The sequence below is a fragment of the Miscanthus floridulus genome, chromosome 17 (genome assembly GCF_019320115.1).
Source record: "Miscanthus floridulus cultivar M001 chromosome 17, ASM1932011v1, whole genome shotgun sequence".
In the NCBI taxonomy this organism is placed as follows: domain Eukaryota; kingdom Viridiplantae; phylum Streptophyta; class Magnoliopsida; order Poales; family Poaceae; genus Miscanthus; species Miscanthus floridulus.
The window spans coordinates 93,737,826-93,750,043 of NC_089596.1; the positions used below are offsets into that span (position 1 = coordinate 93,737,826).

At 44.1% G+C, this 12,218-nt stretch overlaps 1 pseudogene; it reads left to right on the top strand.

Moving 5' to 3' along the window:
• Positions 1 to 1,866: 1,866 nt before the first annotated feature.
• LOC136519077 (respiratory burst oxidase homolog protein A-like) lies at positions 1,867 to 12,207 on the top strand (annotated as a pseudogene).
• The last annotated feature ends 11 nt before the right edge of the window (positions 12,208 to 12,218 follow it).

Sequence of the window (12,218 nt, forward strand, 5' to 3'; positions counted from 1 at the left end):
ACATGCTAGATCATGGGCGAACTACCTGACATAATTCTCGGGAATTTTTCAAGCGGACACCACATGACTTTACCCAAAGGTCTTCTTCCCGTGGCAAAGTCAGATGCGGAACATGGTTGTGGTAGCTAAGGTCAACTACAAATTTTACTTTATTCCCCCATCTAATTTTGTTCTTATATGATTACTGGACGGCCAATCATTTCCATTAATCGCGCTCCTGCCACTGAAAGCAAAGAAAACATCCCCTCCGTTTGTATATCGTATCGTATCAGAAGCTGGTGGAAACCCAATAATCAAATCAGAGCAAATCATACGCAAATTAGAAGAGGCGTGAGTTCGTTATAGACTTGGTCACCCAGCTGAAGGTGTTCTCCAGTTCTCCACTACCTCGCACCGGCTAGGTTACATTTCCGCGCCTTCTTCTCATCTTCTGATCAAGCACGGGCATTGACGTAGAAATCCATTGACCAAGCTCGCCTAGCAGCTCGATCATTGCTGAGTTCTTCAGGCACGTTAAGAAACGTTCGTGACGGTGTACGAACGAGATCTTTTATTTGATGCACGTATATAATCCTTTTGCTGATGAGCTGGTTAATCATTGGGCGTTCGTTGCGTACTGCTAATCAAATGGGCAGGGCAGATCATTAATTGGGTGCATCACAACTCAACTCAACTCATCTCGTCAATATGCAGTTTCCCCCCTGATCTTCTTATTGCTCCTACCTTTTAATCTCATTTTAAGCATGTTTTTTTACTGTTTTATTTCCAGTTGGAACAAAAAAAAAACTCTCTCTTCCTTGAAAATGTTTGCTTGCCAAATGCCACTGTGTCGTCCGGCAACAACGAACAAAATAATGTGGAACGAAACAAGTGCGGTTGACATAGGAGGAGTGCTATATATTATATATAAATGATCCACGGCAGCTGTCGCGGATTATCCGCAATGTCCAGCGCTTGCAGGACACGCATTCCCCTGTCCTGCTGTCTCGCTCCAAAGCTCTTTGCAGGACTAGCACTATCAACTCATCCACTGTTATGCGGCTATGCCATTTGGTACAGTCAGATGCTGCCTGTTGAGCTTCAGACGGAGCGCCACCCTCAACTCAGGCCCCGTTTAGATGCGGAATTTTTTTTGTTTTTGGCTACTGTAGTATTTTTGTTTGTATTTGGTAAAAATTATCTAATTATAGACTATTTAGGCTTAAAAGATTCGTCTCGCCAATTACGGACAAACTGTGCAATTAATTATTCTTTTTACCTACATTTAATGCTCTATGTATGTGCCACAAGATTTGATGTGACGAAAAATCTTGAAAATTTTTGGATTTTAGGTGGGATCTAAACAGGACCTCAACACCAACCCATCGGCCTGTTCGCTGGTTGGTTTCTGGGCTGGTTTGGGCTAGCTGGTGCTGGTTTGTTGTGAGAGAAAAACGCTGTTGGCTGACTGATTTGGGCTAGCTGAAATTAACAAACGAACAGGCTGAATGATGCTGTCACCACACTCACCAAAGAGGTCGAGTACGCCTCGACGACGAGCTGCCGTGCCGAGCAACGATCGCCTGCCCGCCCGCCCCCCTCAGAAACCTGGCGTCGTGGGCAGCGACGCGCAAAGTTGTTATTTAGTAATTAGTGTCCAATCATAGTCTAATTAGGCTTAAAAGATTCGTCTCATGAATTTCGTCTAAACTGTGTAATTAGTTTTATTTTTTATTTATATTTAATACTTTGTGCATGCGTGCAAAGATTTGATGTGACGAAAAATCTTAAAAAATTTGGCATTTTGAAAGGGAACTAAACTGGACCTAGCCTTGTGTGCTTGTCCCGGGTAAATTGCTAGCCCTGTCTCCCCTGTCGTCCTCCGCTCCGCTCGGCCGGCGGCCGGCCCCCAGGCTAGCTTTGGACTCCGCTCCGCTTGAGCACGAGCACAAGCGCGAGGGTGCCTTTCTTTCTTTCTCCACGCACACACGCGCGCGCGCAGTCGGGGAGAGAGAAAACGAGGGGGGTGAAGGGTGACTACGAGCTACCGCGTTTTAGGACGCGCCGGCTTGGACTGTTGCGTGAGCTATATCCTTTTCTCGCTCTCTCTCTCTCTCTCTCTCTCTCTCCCCCAAATCGTCAGAGGGAGTTTGGTGCTGGTGGTGGCTTCATTGCTTCAAGCAGCGGCCGGGAGGTGAGGAGGACAGACAGGCGGGGAGGAGTGGTCCGATGCGAGGAGGAGGAGCGCCGGGCGTCGGCACGCCGGGGCGCCCGCGATGGGGCTCGGGCGCCACGACGCCGCGGTCGCTGAGCACGGGCTCCTCGCCGCGCGGCTCCGACGACGGGGAGGAGCTGGTCGAGGTCACGCTGGACCTCCTCGAGGATGACAACATTGTGCTGCGGAGCGTCGAGCCGACGGCGGCGGCTCCGCCCCGCCGCCACCCGGACCCGACCCCGTCGTCGTCCGCGGCGCCGTCGCGGTCGCGCTCGCCCGCGATGCGCCGGACCTCCTCGCACCGCCTGCTGCAGTTCTCGCAGGAGCTCAAGGCCACCGCCAGCCGCGCCAAGCAGTTCTCGCAGGACCTCACCAAGCGCTTCACGCGCACCCAGAGCCGCGCCAACCTCGCGGCGGCGGGGGAGCCGCCGCCGCCGGCCGCCGCCGCGGCGCCGTCCTCGGGCATCGACGCCGCGCTCGAGGCCCGCGCACAGCGCCGCCGCCGCGCGCAGCTCGACCGCACCAAGTCCGGCGCGCAGCGCGCGATCCGCGGCCTCCGCTTCATCAGCGGTGGCAACAAGGCCAGCAACGCCTGGATCGAGGTCCAGGCCAACTTCGACCGCCTCGCGCGCGACGGCTACCTCTCCCGCGCCGACTTCCCCAAATGCATAGGTTCGCTTCAGTCCCCTCCCCCTTTCCCTTCCAGAAACCCCAGGCTTCTTCGAGCGATTAGTTCCTAACCGCATTGGAGTTTTTGGATGCAGGGATGACGGAGTCGCAGGAGTTCGCGATGGAGCTTTTCGACACGCTGAGCCGCCGCCGGCAGATGCAGGTGGATAAGATCAACAAGGATGAGCTGCGCGAGATCTGGCAGCAGATCACCGACAACAGCTTTGACTCGCGCCTCCAGATTTTCTTTGACATGTAACCTCTGCAATCTGAGAACTGCTATCAAATTAGCGCTATATGAACACATCAGTTGTTCAGTTTTATTAACGTGTCTTCGTTTTTTTCTATATGTATATATTATCATTTTAATCAGGGTGGATAAGAACGCAGATGGCCATATCACGGAGGCCGAGGTGAAAGAGGTAAACAATTCCTCGTAGCTGTGCTTGGTGTTTCACTTGCGATTTTTTTGTTTTGTTTTTGCTCTCCCGTTTGGGGATATTTTCGTACAATTATTTGGGGGTCTTTTGATAACTGGGCTGTCCATTTCCATGCTTCTGTAGTTATGTACTACTTTTTTTTTGTTGCCTTACAAGTTTGTGTTCCTGGATTTACGCATTAGGATTACGGACTTGGTAGCTTGGATTGCCGACTAATCGAGGCATCATCCCGGCGAAACTGGCGGAGAAAGCATCCCCACCACCGGCCGGTCTCCCCACATCATTATTTTTTGAGTCTTACTACCACACAACCATATGTTTTATGTAGTTTCAACATATAAATTTTTTTAGCACCATAGGATTAAGATCCAACAGCCTCCACCCTTCTTCTAGCTTCAGCCTCCGGCCTTCTTCTACCTCCGGATAATCGTACCTCCGGATAATCGTAAGATCACAGATCACAAGAAATATTTTTTTTCTATAGAAGGATAAATCACAGATCGCAGAGGTGTTTATGTGTTTGTTATGACATGTGGGCCACAGACGTCATAGATATAAAAAAATTCATGTTTTTTTTTTCTAAAATACATGTGTGTTGTATAGCATTTCCGTATTTTTTAGCAATCGATATTGTTGGTTCTAAACGTGGGAGGGGTGTTTAGTAAATTTACTATTGATGGAGATGGAACTGGCCTACAGGAGGCTGGAGGCCAGAAAGCAATAGTTGGTGGGGGACATTTCTGTCATGCTTCCTAATTAGTACTCTAATCTGCTCAAATGATGCGTGGAAAGGGGGGAGCTTTTGGATTAGAGCTTAATTTGTTTATTTAACTGAGGTCATCGTGGAAAGGGCCAGGCTAGGTTGTTTGTTTGGGTTACTTTTTTCCCCCCCGATGTGTGAAAACTGAAATATATGGTTGGTGATCAGTTGATTGAAAAATGCCGTTGTTTTGTTTCCAGATCATTATGCTGAGTGCTTCTGCTAATAAATTGTCGAGGCTTAAGGAGCAAGCTGAGGAGTATGCAGCCTTGATCATGGAGGAACTTGATCCTGAAGGGCTTGGCTACATTGAGGTAAACATAGCATGTCGTTTTATCCCAGACTGTGTATGATCTGAGACAAATAACTGATTCCATGATACTCTTATATTGCACCGATTTTGAAGGTGTCTAGGAGAAATAACCTGACTACAAAATGTTGAATTATTGAGTATTGCGACAAAAATAAAGAGTTTTGACTGGACGTATTTGGGTCTGTCCAGTAATAAACTGATACTGCAGGGCTGCATTAACTTGTTTTAACCAAACAACATGACAGGGTTGATCAGTTCACCAGCTACTATTTCTTATTTGGTGAAAATTGAAAGCGAAAGTTAACCAACTTTTTTATTGAAAGAGTCCCATTCCTGGGTCAGTATCTGAAGGAAGATTTTGTTTTCTTGCTCCTGCCTAGTCAAACCCTTCCACTGATCTCCTCCAACTTTCGTACATGCCAGTCTAATCTTGGTCATCCCTGCTTCCCTTCTGCACATCTACTTAACATACCAGAATGCAGTGGTCTGTGGCCATAACCATCTAGCTCATATTTGGTCTGGAAAGAAGTCTCTTATTTTATTATTTCTCCTAGTGCTTGCTCCTCATGTACATTTTAGAGTTCTATCTCCATTTTTTTTAACTGTGCAGTTGAGTTTCTTTCCATGATAAAAGGAGATGGGGCAACTGGAGCCGTTCTTTCTTTAAAATGTAACCACTAACCACCTGACTTCATCTAAGGAGACTCTTTGATCTTTATATCTGAAGACATTATACATGGGTTCACTTGAGGTTGCATCTAGTAGCAAAACTGCAAAAGTATTTTAGCTCTAGCCAGCACATTGTAGGAGTATATTGTAACTAAAACATCTATGTTGTCAGCACTCATATTACACGAGGGAGCCTAGCCATGGCAGCTTAAATTGTTTCCTAGCTACTGTAAAATCTGATGAGGACACCAAGTTCCAGCTGCGGGGACCAAAAATCTACAGGTCACTCTCATCAACATGATATTTAAATAATCTGAATTCTTGATAAAAATCTCTATATTTAAATAACCATCTGTATGGCGAAACTTTCATCCATCCTCTACTTTTACTCTTCAGCAAGGCAGAGCACACAGTATGATGATTGTTTTCAGTTGATATAAGATCATGTTTCATATCTAATACAAAATTTTTAGTGAACAAAATGAATCCTATCAAAAAAGATACAAATTACCATCCATACTGAATCTTAGACTTAGATTTTTTTTTTCAAATGAAGCATTATGGTAGGGGTGAAAACGGTATGAAGTGCTAATATGGAAACAAAAGCAGCCAGTATGGGATTTTCCCATTTTTATCAAAATAACTAAGGGTACAAAACGGCTTTGCTAGAATCACGAAATGACAACTTGTTTTGATAAAAAAGTAAACAGTATTATACTACGGAGAATGTATTGGTCGGTACGGGATTTTCCTGTACCGCTTTCAACCATCTGCTTCTCTATTTAGTCCCAAATGGCTGCATTTGTCAAATGCAAGACTAGGTATCTAGAACTCTAGATGCCATTCCTTGAAGGACAACAGTCATAACAGTTGCTGCCAATAGTTCTATTAGGTGTCTAGTACTAATTATATTTTGTTGAACAAAGTAACACATCTTTTTTTATTTTCAGATAATCCTATGCAGTATTGCTATTTTTGTACTCGTGTAATTCCAGTCCTCAGATGTGAGTACAACTGAGAGTCTGAGAATCAAGTTCATGTCCCACCTTTTCACAATGGAATTATTGCGTGCATGTTCTACAAGATTGTGGCATGTATGGTGGGCTCATATGGGAGCCATGTGCGCCACCAGATGCAATTATAATCTTGAGGGGACCACCTGCAGTCTGGTTGAGTGTTTGACTTTTGTCCCTTAGATTGACGTGTATGGTTAACCTGCTTCTTTTTCTCCTGAGAAGTGTAATTATGGATTCTCAGGAGATGACACTATGAACTATTATTGTTAATTCACTTAGACGCGACCATATTTATGTGCTAATAAATAAAATTACTGTAAGCATAGAATCATTCATAAAGTTAGCTATCAAATATCTAATCGTTATGCTGAATCTGAAGCTATACCTATGCAGTTGAGCAGTTATACTTCTCTGAAGTCAACAAGGATATTTTTGCTTTTCCTTTTGTCTAGGGAGATCCTCACTGCACATTATTCTAAAAGGTTTTTGTAGTTTTGCTCTTTAATTTCAGTACTAAATTATCATATGCACCACATTTTAAATGCACTACGTTTATATATATATATGTGTGTGTGTGTGTGTGTGTGTGTGTGCCTGATCAATGACCTGTTGGTTGAAACCTGTAAAACAAACATCTTTGGAAAATTGCTCTATAGTTATTTTTTCCCAAATTGGTCTGGTGTTAGGGATGTAGAGTGCAATTATGTGACATATTAATTTTTGTTTTTGCTTTTTATTGTCATTGCAGCTTTGGCAATTGGAGACACTGCTACTGCAAAAGGATACCTATGTGAACTACAGCCAGGCCTTGAGCTACACAAGCCAGGCACTAAGCCAGAACCTTGCTGGTCTAAGGAAAAGAAGTCCTATCCGAAAAATTAGCAGCACATTGAACTACTATCTGGAGGACAACTGGAAACGTCTCTGGGTGCTTGCAGTGTGGATTGGAATAATGGCTGGGTTGTTCATTTGGAAGTTCATTCAGTACCGTAACCGTTATGTCTTTGATGTGATGGGCTACTGTGTCACAACTGCGAAAGGTGCTGCAGAGACTCTCAAACTGAACATGGCACTTATTCTCTTGCCTGTATGCCGCAACACTATCACCTGGCTGCGGAATACAAAAGCTGCACGAGCATTGCCGTTCGATGACAACATAAACTTTCACAAGGTTAGCCCTAGACTTAAATTAGTTCTTTATTGCCCCTTCAAAATGGGGGCTGGAGGGTCGTGGACTCCGTGGTACAGCTTTAGGGTTTACAAGTGGTTGTGTGTTTGAGATATGTTACACATTTTCATCATCTTTACTTTGTTTCTATAGCGCATGCCGATCGTTCTGAATTCACGTGAATGTGATTCAAGAAAATTGGTTAAATGAATTGTCCCTTGCATTGCATGGTTGTCACATGTGGGGCTGCTTTATCACATATGTCCAGCAGTTCGAAAAGAGACTTAGGTACTATACCTATTAGATATACAGCTCAATTGATGGATTGTTCCTCCATGCATTTTGTTTGAAAGCTTTATTTAACGTTCCTACAGTCGGGACATAGTCTAGATTGTGTTAACCCTATTAAATAGTCATTTTGTGCCTTTACGGTAGATCATATTCACTCAATATTGTTCTTGATCAGCACACAAGGTAGCCAGTGTTCTGCCTGCCGCTTAGCTTCAGCTAACAAAGAACGTGATTTTGCTGATGGAAATATGTTCATGCCTGATATTCAGTTAAAAGGAGGTACCGATAAGCTAAAACCATTTGATTGTACGTGCGCTGTGATTTGATCATAGCAATTTAGCTAAAAGTAAAAGTCAGGCAATGCCATGCCAAGGCAACTCATGGCTGACTTTTCTTATTGGCTGTGAATGTAACAAAAAATTAATCATAAGTATAATGGGGGCATTAGTGGTGCCTGATAAGGGTTTTTCATAATAAGGACATACATGTGACATGTGATTCAGCCAGACCAAGAATATAACTAAAAGAACAATTTTTCTTTTGCTTGTTTTGTAATGGCAGACTATTGCAGCAGCAATTGTGGTTGGTGTTGTTCTTCATGCAGGGAACCACCTTGTATGTGATTTTCCACGGCTCATTAGTTCATCAGAGATGAAGTATGCTCCGCTGCGCAAATACTTTGGGGAAAATAAACCAACATATCTAGCTCTGGTAAAAGGAGTGGAGGGCATATCAGGGGTAATCATGGTTGTGTGTATGCTTATCGCTTTTACTCTAGCAACAAGGTGGTTCCGCCGTAGCTTGGTGAAGCTTCCAAGGCCATTTGACAAACTAACTGGCTTCAATGCATTCTGGTACTCCCATCATTTGTTCATCATTGTGTACATAGCACTTGTTATTCATGGAGAGTGTCTATACCTTATCCACGACTGGTACAAAAAGACGGTGAGCTAACCTTCATTTTTTATTCTGTCTACTCTGTGGACCTCAGTAACTTTTTAAGTATCTAATATCCTTTTATTTTGTACAGACATGGATGTATCTTGCTGTTCCTGTTGGTCTGTATGTAGGGGAGAGGACTCTGAGGTTTTTCAGATCGGGCAGTTACTCTGTCCGGTTATTGAAGGTAACCTTCACATATTTAGAAATCTGAGTATTAATTTGTTTACAGTCCTCTGACCCATGGTTCTTTTGCAGGTGGCTATATATCCTGGTAATGTTTTGACATTGCAGATGTCTAAACCTCCCACATTCCGTTACAAGAGCGGGCAGTATATGTTTGTTCAATGCCCTGCAGTTTCACCTTTTGAATGGTGTGTGGATCTTCTTTGTAACTAAACTCGAGCTAGCTCACAAAATCATGTTTCTGGAGTCTGGACAGTAGAATATGTTAAACACTTGTTTCTTCTTTCAGGCATCCTTTCTCATTACTTCAGCACCTGGGGATGACTATTTAAGCATTCATGTTCGACAACTTGGTGACTGGACACGGGAGCTCAAGCGGGTATTCTCAGCGGCTTGTGAGCCACCGGTGGGTGGGAAAAGTGGCCTTCTTCGAGCAGACGAGACAACTAAGAAAGCGTATGTTAAATCCCTATATGCATCTCAACACTTAATAATATGTTTTTTCTATTTGGGGCTTCATGTTTTTTTTTGGGAAATGCAGGTTACCAAAACTTTTGATTGATGGACCATACGGTTCTCCTGCACAGGACTACAGCAAGTATGATGTTTTACTACTTGTCGGATTAGGAATTGGTGCCACACCTTTTATTAGCATACTGAAAGACCTGCTCAATAACATCATCAAAATGGAGGAAGAGGAAGTAAGTGATCTTTCTCGTATCTCCAACTGGCCTCTTATATTATATATAAAAAAACAAAAACTGGCCTCTTATTTTCTGTTTTGTGATCTAGGAATTAACAATGATTGAAATTCTTGTTTTCTTTGTGTTTAGTTAGTCATCTATTCAAAATTTTGTCCTCATTAATACCAGACTAGACCAGTAATTAATTTATTCACGTAAAAATTGCAGGAAGCTTCAAGCGATCTTTACCCACCAATTGGTCGCAGCAAGGCACATGTTGATCTTGACACCCTCATGAGGATTACCTCAAAACCAAAGAGGGTACTGAAGACAACAAATGCTTACTTTTATTGGGTGACACGTGAACAAGGGTCTTTTGATTGGTTTAAAGGGGTCATGAATGAAATTGCTGAACTAGATCAGAGGGTATGTACATTGAGCCATTATCTTTTACAAATCATGCTATTTGGTTTTCCCTTTGCAAATTTGTTCTTACAGATGCTCTTGTTCAATACTAGAATATCATTGAGATGCACAACTATCTCACAAGTGTTTATGAGGAAGGGGATGCCCGGTCAGCACTCATTACGATGCTACAAGCTCTCAACCATGCCAAGAATGGCGTTGATATAGTTTCTGGAACTAAAGTAAGTTCCAGCACTCCAATATGCATCACATCCTAAAGCGTTAAAACTTCATTGTAGTACAGGTTAAGAAAATATGTGGAATAACTTGTCATTTGGTACCAAATGATATGCTGTTCTTTTTTGTTTCTTTCTTTTTTTCCTACCCCAACTCGCTTGGCAGAAAAATCTTTTTGTTTTTGTTGTACTGATAAGCTGTTTTTGCAGGTGCGGACACATTTTGCAAGACCAAATTTTAAGAAGGTCCTATCTAAGATAGCTACCAAACATCCATATGCTAAGATAGGTCAGATACGTTTCATATTCCTGATATAGTTGAAAGCTACCTTTTATCATTTTTAGCTGTGAATATCCTACAGGATGGTTTTGTTAACTCCTTTATAAAACCTGAACTAGCTCATGCATATAACTAAAGCAAGAAACTTCCTAGATCTCAGTAAAAGTAGGTGGTTACTGTGAACAATGAGCACACATGGGTAAGGACTTGAAAGCCTCCTTGCTTACAAGGACTTTTGGAAGTCTATACTTTTGTTTTTGGCTAATTTTGGGCCTGTATAGTTCAGACCATGGGAAAGCTGCCTGGCCTAGGCACTAGGCAGCAACCCCAGGCATCTGATTTTGAGCACCTAGGGTGGGATGGTGCTGCCTGGGCGTGGCCAGGGCAACAAAGCAGGTCCATATAACCCAAAAAGAAGGTAATTGTTGTTGTTGTTGTTGTGTACAGGAGTGTTCTACTGTGGGGCTCCAGTTCTAGCACAGGAACTAAGCAAACTCTGTTATGAATTCAATGGCAAGTCTACAACAAAATTCGAATTCCACAAGGAACATTTCTGACATATAACAAGGTGAATACAAAATAGGGGAACAAGGGGAAGAAGATGTGTTTTATGTTAGTCACTTCTGCTTTAACATGTTGCTTTCTTCGCAATGAGTTGGAAAGAGCAAGGGATTCTGCACATGGTGTTGAATCGCCACAGCTTACTCCACACTTGTGATGCTACCCCCATTGACAACTGCATTATCTATTGCTTGAGATACTAAAATACAATAAGATCGCATAGAAAGAGAAATGGGGGAGTCTGCTGGCACAATACACAAGGCTTCCATCAAAGGTTGAAGAGCACATACCCCAGGTGGAGTAGCAAGGGAATCTCCCCCATGGAGTCCACAACCATAAATTGTGATTATAAGCAGCGTGATGTAGGACATATAGAATGAAGGCCAGGATGTCACAAGGCTATCTAACTGTATATTTGCATGCAGCTGAGTGGCTGACTGAGGCCACAAGTTTGATCTAACTTTGTACTTATACACAGGGATGAAAAACAGGGAAAAAGTATAGTTGGTTTTTGTAAGTAGTGTAGGTTGGTAGTGACTAGGCCCAGATTAGGGGGGCTCAAGTTTCATTCAATCTTGTTTCGTTGCCTTGTCGAGTGAGAAATTGCAATTTTTTGAGGATATGGCTGATTCATTGTATTGATGTATATCTTTAGTGAAGCCCATGTTTTTAAAATTTATGCTGTTTTTTTTTTTGATAAAATGTATCTGTATTACTTAGATAAGGAGAATGTACACAGACACATACAGATACGAAGGTACAGGAAACAGAGACAGCTGTCCTAACCCTGGCCACCGTGCTCGTCGACGAACGCCGCCACAGTCCATCTCCAGCATCAGGAGCACACGCCGCCGCCCAGATCTGGAGGAACTCCATCGCATAGAAGCTTTATCGAGCTGCAGTAGTTGCCCAACACTGAGGCCGGGACGATTCCGTCGTTGAAGAAGCGTCGGCCGGGGACGTGCCCCAAGCTCCTCCGATCTTGAATCAAAGCTCGCTGTCGACTCACGCCGATGGAAGCTCGAGCTCGATCCACACTCCCGCATTCCGCATCACCCGCAGCCATCTCCGCACCCTTGACGAAGCACGCCGCCAGCACCGTCGCCCCCCGGAGACGACAGAACGGCAGTCTGCGCGGTCTCCTGTACAAGGACTCCACACGGGGAGCACCACCTCCATGGGCTCGCCATCATCGCCGGAGTGGAGCGCCGATGGGGCGAGGAAGAGTCCGAGAGGATTTATTCCGCCGCGACACCGCCGCCATCGCCTCGCCGGCGCCGCAAGAGACCAGCGATCCCCACCCCCTCGCGACGTCCCGCAGGCCATCGGAGACGGAAGGGACCGCTGGCGAAACGAGATCCTCTGCAGTCAGCCTCAACGACTGCTCTGAGCAATCGGTCAATCCTTG